This window comes from Seriola lalandi, unplaced genomic scaffold (genome assembly GCF_002814215.2).
Source record: "Seriola lalandi dorsalis isolate HSWRI2012SDOR001 ecotype SW California unplaced genomic scaffold, Sedor1 jcf7180002053973, whole genome shotgun sequence".
Taxonomy (NCBI): domain Eukaryota; kingdom Metazoa; phylum Chordata; class Actinopteri; order Carangiformes; family Carangidae; genus Seriola; species Seriola lalandi.
This window is the reverse complement of record NW_019524526.1, coordinates 96,184-106,117: the sequence shown is the minus strand read 5'-3', so window position 1 is coordinate 106,117 and position 9,934 is coordinate 96,184.

The following is a 9,934-nucleotide window of genomic DNA, read 5'->3' as shown; positions in this document are numbered from 1 at the left end:
CGCAAATCTTGTTCATGTTGCAACATTTTCATTTAATTCAGGAACATCCTCACTTGAATTTTTCTGCCACCGGTGTCCACTCACCTTTGTTTCTGTCTTGCTGTTGACTTTGAATTCATTCATGCAGCTGGTAACTTGCACTTTGTCCTCATGCACCCAGACAGGAGGACAATGATGTCATCAGGACAAACACAGAGGTTTCTCACCGACATCTTAAACACACCAGGGGAACTTGAGTTCACCACACACCCCTCTGAGCTTCTCCCCACATCATCATCTGGGAAAATAAAAGCCAAAGTCACAGCTTCCTCCCTCTTGTTTTTTTTTTGTTTTGTTGTATTTCTTTTAGAACTGGACGTCAATTATTTTCCCAGGGAGTCTTGTAATGGCTGTGGTCACATGGTGTTACGTTTTCACAAATCTGCCCCTGATTGATGGCAGGGAGAATAATGGGCCACAGCAAACAATCCACATAGTATTTATTCAGTGTTTCTAGGAAGAGGCCTCTAGTACAAGCTCCTGAAGGGAGCTCAAAGGTCAACATTCATCAAGTCTGTCGAGGGGATTCTCAAAAAGACGGGTTCAGAGAAGACGTCTCAACAACCACTGGCAAGACTTCCAAGAAATTCATGGAGGATTTTCAGGAATGTACTTTTATATGCCTCAAAGCAAAGTGCTGCTTCGTGCACAATCTTAAATGGTCTATTAACAGGAGATTTAGTGAAAACAGCATTAAATGGTCACTTCACCCAAATTACAAAAGAAAGACCTTTATCTATTTCAGTGCTATCCACACAATATTACATTTAGGCCCACAGTGTGTTGTCCACTCCATCCATCACTTTTAAGTTTTGGGGTTACAAGCTGGTCTTTTAGTCTTTGTAGGGTTAGTTGTTGTTGTTGTTGTTGTTGTTGTTGTTGTTAGTTTAACTGTGCATCTGGTTCTGGTCCAGCGTTGGAGGCCTCCCAGTGCAGTCACAGCCCTCCACTGTTGAGTACCATGTGCTCTTGTACTTTCAGCTTGTGAGGGCCAGACAGTTAAGCTTTTAGACCTTGACAGTGATGACGTTTGGTCACTCTTCGGTTCTTTAAAGGGCTCTTTGAGGGTTAAGACTAGTTTTCTGCTTCAGGTTAGTATCATTAAATAAATGTAAGGAGTAGTGGCACATATCAACAAGTTTGTACACACATTCAGATGCTGTCAGCATCTTCTCAACTGAAAATAAGAAGTACATATTTTCACATATTTTCATGAATCATTGCTTTGGTTCTGACACCAGCTAAATAAAGGAAGAAAGCGCATCAGAGGAACAGTGTTCCTGTGTGTGTGTGTGTGTGTGTGTGTGTGTGTGTGTGTGTGTGTGTGTGTGTGTGTGTGTGTGTGTGTGTGTGTGTGTGTGTGTGCGTCTCCTTGGCTTGCCAAATGCTGACCCAGTTTCTCTGCTGTGGGTTGGCATCACCTGTGAGCATCAATTGGATGGCACAGAGACTCACACACACAAATGCACACACACACACACACACACACACACACACACAAACCAAGAAGTGATTGTGTTTGAATCTGCACATCCACAAGTGTGTGTGTGTGTGTGTGTGTGTGTGTGTGTGTGTGTGTGTGTGTGAGTGTGTTGACCTTGGCTGTCTGAAAGAGGGACTCAGCGCTCTTTAAACAGTTTTGGACTATTCTGCGGCAGGCCTGGGTCTCCAGGAGGAGGACATTTTCCAGCATGTTTATCCAAAACACACACACACACACTCACTCACAAAACACACACATTTCTCATGATAAAAATAAGCATGAACTGCTGCTCTTAAGTAGCTGATGATAATTCAGTTTGACTTTTGCTCATGTATGTTGTCTGACTCACGGTTGCACAAACATGTGCGGGGCTAAATACAAGCTCAAATTTATACAAACACGCACTGATCTGTGCAGAATAATTATGTTATTCCTGACTACAGTTTGTGTGCATGTGTGTGTGTGCACAAGGAAAGCTATTACATATTCATGCTGGAATTCCTAGAGGAGGAATATTCAAATGACGCAGGACGATCAAGTAATAAAAGGTCTTTTTATTCCACATTAAAATGCAAGACTAGACTTTTATGTTTCACGGAGGCCTCTCATCAGGGAAGACATTAACATGAAGGAGAAAACAGGTCCTGATGCTCATTAATTGAGTCACACCTAATCTAAAAATGTTCAGTCAGGCATCATTACAGTGGAAGCACAGGCCTGTATTTCCTCACATTTTTAGTTTGTTCATTTATTTCAATTCACTCAAGAATGAAATTGATGTATAAATGAAGGGCTGTTAAAGCAACATATGTTCATACTCAGTTGGCAAAAAGATTACTCAAATGTGCTGTATATTCAGTGTTGCAATATGAGAAACACTGTCACGGGACACACACACCCAGACGCCAGAACCTTAGACAGTTTCCACTAATATCATGAGACTGTTTTATGTTTATTCGTTAAAATTTGGGTCTTTAAAACCTTCCAAAGACAGTGATGAAACACATATTAATGCCAGACTGTGTTTCAGTGACTGTGTAAAGCCCAACACTCTGCTGTGCATGTTTGCTGGTTTCTGCATGTTCACTTTGGGCTTGTCCCCATGTGAGACTTGTGTGTACGTCTTTGCCTTCACACACATACCATAAGTGTGTATATGTATGTATGTATGTATGAGTGTGTTTCTGTGTGTGTGCATGTCGACGTGCGTGTGCCCTCTGCCCCTCGTTCTTGCGTTCTCTTGGGTTTTCAGGCTTGCAGTCATTGTGATTCTTTTGTCTGCTGCTGCTTTGTTTCCTAGTAGTTGGTCAGTAAAACAGTAGCGGTTAGCTGCTAAACCAGCGCACTGGTTTTGTATCTCAACACAGGAGGACAATATGAAGCGAGCTGGAGCTACATAACCAGCAGAAGACCCAAACAAAGAAGTGCGGGTAGCACTAATCATCAGGACAAAGCAACATGAGAAAACCTTCAATCACCAAAAACCCAAAGCCATCTCCTGCAGGGGCCAGGTGATGTGTTTCCCCAGAGAGAGATGTTTTGAATTGGCAGGCCTTAGTGACAGCTTCACTGGCTCCTGTCTTTTGGGTCTTGTAGCCAGGGGCGCCGCCAGGGATTTTGGGCCCCATGAAAAAATATCACATTGGGCCCCCTCACCAAAAAATATATATATATATATATATATATATATATATTTATATATATATATATTTTTTTTTTGGGAGGCCCCCTTTCAGTCATGGGCCCTTAGAATCGTCCTAACTTTTCCCCCCTTTACGGCGCCCCTGCTTGTAGCTATCTAAGAGTTTGCACCTATGTGTGAGTGTGGTCTCTTGTGCACCTGTGTGGACTTATGTCACTGTATTGGTTGTCTTCTATATAAATCATTTTCTTTCAGTCATGGCGTATGCTCTGAGGAAGGTCTGTGGCTGAAATACATCACACCACAATAAAGGTTTAAACTGTTGTCAATTCACTGATGAAAAACAAAGATTAATCCGGCATGCACAACTTCATGCCCTATTTGAGTGACATGACAGACAGGAGGTCACTTCAGTCACTTCAATTGGACGGTAATATACAGGGGCTCTTTCGCTCTGTGGGCATCTGAGGTGACTGATCGTGTCAAAAACAAAGCAAAACAATTTGATTCCACTTATTTTCATTTATAAAGGGGTTGTAAGCTCTAATTAATGGCTGTATTACTAGTTAATAAATCAATTAATAATGCTTTATACAGTGGATCAGTTATAAGCCATTAATGAGAACAAACTTTGGGTTGCCAGGTTGTGAAAAATCCTCCTCCAGCACGAGAATGTGCTTGTCTTTTTAGCTTTTTAATTAATTAGGGAGACTTCTCCAATACATATTTTGACCATTTTGGGCATCTGGCACATCTGGCACATCTGGCACACACACACACACACACACACACATACACACACACATACACACACACACACACATACACACACACTTGCACTTTCATCTGATGAGTGGCTGTTGTTGAAAGATGGATGAGTTAGTGAGTGGAAGTGATACTGAATGTGAGTCGTCACGGTGTCTGTCATTTGCTGGATTATGAGATCACTGTGCAGAGCACACTGAGCCCCTCGAGAGCAAACTATCGTTGTCGGCTTGAAGTCATGTTTGAAAAGCAGAGTGCAAATCGAGGCCACCGGAGAAACAGTGGGTGGAAGCTCAGGGTGACTCCACACTCTGGCGAGAGCAGGTGTGAGTGTCCATACTTGTGTGGTCTTTTAATGCATGCATGTGGGTGTGTGTTTGTGTATCAATCTGGTTTCAGATTACCCTTTTCAGACCACAGGAACTTCCAGGAATCCAGGAAACTTTTTAGGAACTCAAGAACTTTACCTGCCGTTCAATCGCTGGAGTCCAGTTTCAGATGTTAATGTTTGTAGGACCGAACATCACTGACTGGTCAATTCTAGTTTCTGTGTTAAAAAGGACAAAAACAGAGTGTCAGTGTCAAAGCACCAATCTGACATTTATGAAAATGCTTGTTTTGTCAAACCCACAACCAGAGAAGATTATTATCATTTCAAAGCCTGGACGCAGCGAGAAAACAAAGTCACTTTATTTATTTGTTGTTACTATGGTTACTACCATTATTACTTACTGCTCTTGCTACTCACCCTGTGATTAATGAGGTTAGAGATACTGTATGTCCTGGTGAAGAGTATTATGTACATCCACACAGGACCTCAAGCAAAGTCTCCATCAGCAGATGTTTCAGGTTAAAGGAGTGGGGGCAAAAATATTACAATAAGACAAACAGAGGGTTAATTATATCATTCATTCATTCATTCAGCTTTATCTCTGTTTTTGTTGTTTTTACAGCTGGCAGGTTTCTCCAGACATGTTTCATGGAAATGTTTGTTCAACACTGCAACCTTCCATAGGCCACATTTTGAGGGGGAAACAAGGTCACCTTGGATAGGTTTTTCTCATCCACTCTGAAAAGTGAGCACATTTCCAAAATATAACTTTAACAATGCCATTTTTCCACATTTTAAAGGTAAATGAAGGCATTACGAGGTCAACCAAGAACTGCAGGTGATCACACATTTTTCCAAATTACTTAGTGTGTCAAAGGAAAAAAGAAAAGTTGTTTTTTTTATTGTTTTTCAAATTTAGACAAAGACATAATGCAATATTTAAGCAACAAAATCTAAAATACTCTACACATACTAAAGTAAAGTAATTTAGTATTTCTACTGTAGTTATTCATTTTTATAGGTTGATAATATTTAGTGTTTGACAGATGTGTGCTTGTTGTGGCACACTTTAGATACTTTTTTCTTATTATACATTTATGAAAACTGCAAGGGTGGAAAGACATACACAGCATACACACACACACAAACATACACACACACACACACACAGACATGCACATCTCAAGGTAATCCTTGAGTCTGGTATTCAAATTGGGTCGAATAGCTGCGGAGGGCGGGGGTGTGTGTGCACAACACTGCTGCACCTCACTCACTGCCAGTCTCTGGGGACAATTAAACCAGTTTGGGCAAAGTGATCAAATGATGTGGGGCCAGGATTTATTCTGCTCCTCTTCAATTTTTTTGTTGTGGTGAAAAAAAAAAAAAAAAAAGTAAAAAGACATCTCCCTGGTGGAGTCACTGGAATCCCCATCATCTTAATAGTGCACTGGTGCGTTGGTTTCAGAAAACAAAGCATAAAAATCAAAGGATACATCACCTCCTGTCAAAAATTGCGTGTGTGAGTGTGCATGTGGTTCTGCACAAAGCAGAACCTTCACATTGACCTATTTTCACCTAAACCAGACCTACTTTCTATTTTGCTTCCCATTTTCACTCCCAATTAACCACGCAAATTAATGCAAATTAATGTGTGTTTCCATCCACTACAGTTACATGAATATTAGGAGATGGTTTGTCTAGAAGAAACAACTGGTGCTGCTAATTCTCCAGTTAGGTGCAAACAAATCAATGCAGAGGAGGCTACGTCCGTTTCCATTGTACTTTTTTTTGCAGTATTTCAAGGGTTATTCAGATTTTCTGTTTCCATTTACACTGTATCTTTCATCTTTAATCTAACACCTGCTGCAGTGTCTCTGGTAAGCTAGTATTAAACTTAAAGGATTTATGACAGAATTTAAGTTAAAAAAAAAAATGCGACCATATCAGTGGTTTTACTCAACAGGGACAACCCTCATTTTTCAACTGTTGAAATGACCAAACCTGGAACATTTTTAAGCAGAAATGACCCATCTTGAAGATGATAAAATGTCGCACGTTGGGTATTTTGATTCTTTGGGAGTGGAAGCCCCTCACACAGCCCGTGTAGTTGACTGTTTTTGGAAAAAAAAAAAAAAAAACTCCAGCTGGAAGCCTTCTCAGCTTTTCCAGGGCACTGGTAAAGACCTGTGCTTGTGTGGCAGGAAAAGAGTCAGTGTTGTTTCCTGTTCATGACAGAAGCACTGAGGACTCAACACATCAGTGCTGATTTGCTGACATGAAATAGACTGAACATGCGTTGCACTGTGTATTATGTTAGGCCTGGATGTGTGTGAGTTACTGTATGTAAAATCACAGATGAAGCTCTGTCTGGCCCCGGCAGCATCAAGGCCAGTGGGGGCCTGGCGATCAAAAGAAAAGAAGGGGGCTTGTTTGGGATGTAATGAGTTTCAACCCAGCGACCCGCCTATATGTTTTCATACAGAGCTTATTTTGTTCATGTCAGACCCTCACATGCAGACATCAAACATTTCCTTCCCTCGTCTACCGCTCCACCCTCGTCTCTCTTTACCTGAATTCATCGCTCACGTTTCAGGTTTATTTTACTAGTGTTAACTACTGTTTACCCTCCTCTCGTGCGGTGGCTGAAATATATGTTTCTGCTCGGCAGGGTGCATTTGGACTATAATTAGGGGAGCAGGTTTGAGGTAAACAAGCCAGACTTTAGGTCAGATAGTCTAAAACTTATATTCCAAAACAGGGCTACTGTGAAAGGGGTTTTTCTTACAGTGGAGAAGTGTGTGAAGTGACAACAGGTGATGGGTAGCTTTGCACTACACCAATTCACAATTCCCATTTATTTATCATATCTCCTGTGTGTATTCCTTCCATGTATTTGTGCATAGCCTTGTCTTTAATGGGCTTCCCTGATTCGAGGATGACACCTCAGGTATTTCCTCTGTTAAAGTCAGTAACAGCTGCAGTGTCACAGATGCATGTGCGTTCACGTTAACATGTCTGTCTGCCATCATGCAGACTTTTTGCATGATTATGGCCTCAAGGAGCTATAAACGGCCCCACCCCAGCCTGTATGTTGTTTGGTCTAACAAATATGTAGGTCACTCTGTACTTACATCAGTGTTATTACTCACACGATCTGTTATCTTCATGTGTAAATTTAAAACACTGTGTTTAAACAGGTGGAGAAATTCTGCATGTTTGGTCTGTACATTTGACCTTCTGTGGACTAAAAAGTGTGCGCTGCATATTTGTGTTGCCTGTTTCTTTGCTCTCAACACACTGTCCTCCATTAATATACTTGACATATTTCTGGTGATTGTGTTCCTTTAATTTTAAGTCCATTTTGACAGGGATGGTGTCCTCTCTCTCTCTTCTCTTCTCTTTCCCCTGATGGACATCACAACATCAAAAACCACAAGGTGGAGGGAAGTTGGAAAGAATAATTACACTGGTTGGAAACTTTTTTTTTATTTTGCACAGCTTATAAGTTTTTATTATGAGAAAGAACAAAACATTGAATAAATAGCTTGCATTCTTATTCACACTTTTCTGTGTGAATCACATGCATTTTGTCATCTAAGAGGGAGGGATTTCTCATGTGTAGTTTTGAAGTCAATGTGATATTAAAAGCTTTTCCATGAATATTTGATTGCAGAAACGGTCACTTTCATCAAAGAGAATGGGCTTGTAAGGAAAAATCCTTTACAGAAGATGCAAGTTTCTCAAAAGACACAGCATCAATTTGAACTGAGAACTGAGTGTAAAAAAAAAAAAAAAAACTAAAGAAAATATGTTCTTACTGTCCTGGCCCCCATCTCTACTCTCTTTCACTAATTTCCAATTTGTTCTTGCATTATGATTCTTTTCTTCCCTACAGTACAACTTTAGTCTACTCTCTCTCATAGCGAGAGAGAGAGTCTCACACGGAGAGAGAGACACAGACAATGGAGACCCCAGGGATGGGAAAGTGAGAGGCCTGAAATCCAGGTCAGCCATTGATGCTGACTTTGAACACATGAGGACATTTGATCTGCTGCCAGGACCTCTGTTTACTTCCTCATAGCACTTCTACTGTCTCTCTCACACATATAAAGAGAAATGTTAGAAGTATTTGTGGCTTCAGGCAGGGGTAGAGTACTGGAAGTATGTCCTGGCAAACAACAGTTGGGTGTGGTGACTGTGTGCAGCACCTGGAGTGCTGTTGTCACAGTGAGGATGCCAGGTTTTGGTACAGTTTTGTCTGTAAAGATAAAACCAAAGCCTGTGCTCAGCGATTATGTTCAACGACTCCTGCTACACCGCGTTGCTTTACAGAGGAGCTGGAAGGACGGATAAACTGTTATTTGTCGAAAACAAAGATTGCTGTTTTTTTTGTTTCAGTTTTTTTTTCACATGATTTTTGTCTGGACGCACTTCCTGTCTTTATGCTAAGATAAGTTAAAAACATCCTAGTGCTCTGTACTTAACACACAGACATGAGATTGATCTTCTCATCTCACTCTTCGAAAGAAAGTGTATAAATATTTTCCAAATGTATTCCTTTAAATGAAGCAACAGCAGCATGTTAGTATCATACTGATGTATTGATATCAGTGTCCTGACATCAATATATCAGTATCATGCAGGCTTCAGACTGATGAGCCAAACAAGCTGCTCTTAAATTAGAAAAAGAAATGCTGCAATGACAAGAGATACAATCAGATATTTGCTTCAGGGAACTTGAGTCATTGCAGCAGTGAACATTAGGGATTGATCAATCCATAAATCCATCCATATTCTCTATCACTCATCCTGCTGAGGATTGTAGGAACCAGCCTGGAGGTGGTGCACACCTGGATGGGTTACAACAGAGGAAAAATATAAGCACAGCTGAAGATTAAAATTAAACATGATGAGGGTTTTATCAACCAAAGTCAAATACACACCAACACTCCCAGGACTACAATGGAAATACATTGTCAGGCGTTATTGTGTTGGCCTTTTAGCACTAACAACAACAACATGTCCGCTGATGAAGCTGTACATGGTTGTCTAACTGTACTTGACAAAACAAACCAAATCCTCCCCTTTCTACTTACAACGATGTCACACACTTGTCAGTCTGCACATCATTATTAGTCTTCTGTTTAGACTAGTTTGCGTGTCTCTTCCTTTCTCCATTGGCGGAGTTTGTTTGTCCCTCCCCAAGCACACCTCTTTGATGCAGTTGCTAGGCAACATCTGCTCTGTCTCTGCACTCCTTTCTCTCTGGGCAGACAGCTTGTACTGTCAGAGAGTGAATGTTGTAATTTTGCTGTAACTGATTCAGAAATGTGCACATCACCCTGAGAAGAGCTGAGTAGTCATTCACCATGTCAGGGTTGGAATTCAATAGTTGTTTTAGAACTTTTTGTTTGTTTTTATTATCACCATAACATGGCCAGGAAAGGTTAATATTTGCAAATCATGTGTGAAAAAAGTTGCAGTTTACTACCCTGACCTGAAAAGATCTTGTCAGTAGGTAGTTATTACTCCCCTGTATTTATTCATAGAGAAGAAGGCTGTAATTTAAGTAACTTTAGAGGCTGCTTGTGAGTAGCATAGTGTGGAGCTAGGACTATCACGCTGGAAGTATGGGCTAGATTAATTAAATTACTATGATTCTTTCTCATTCAAA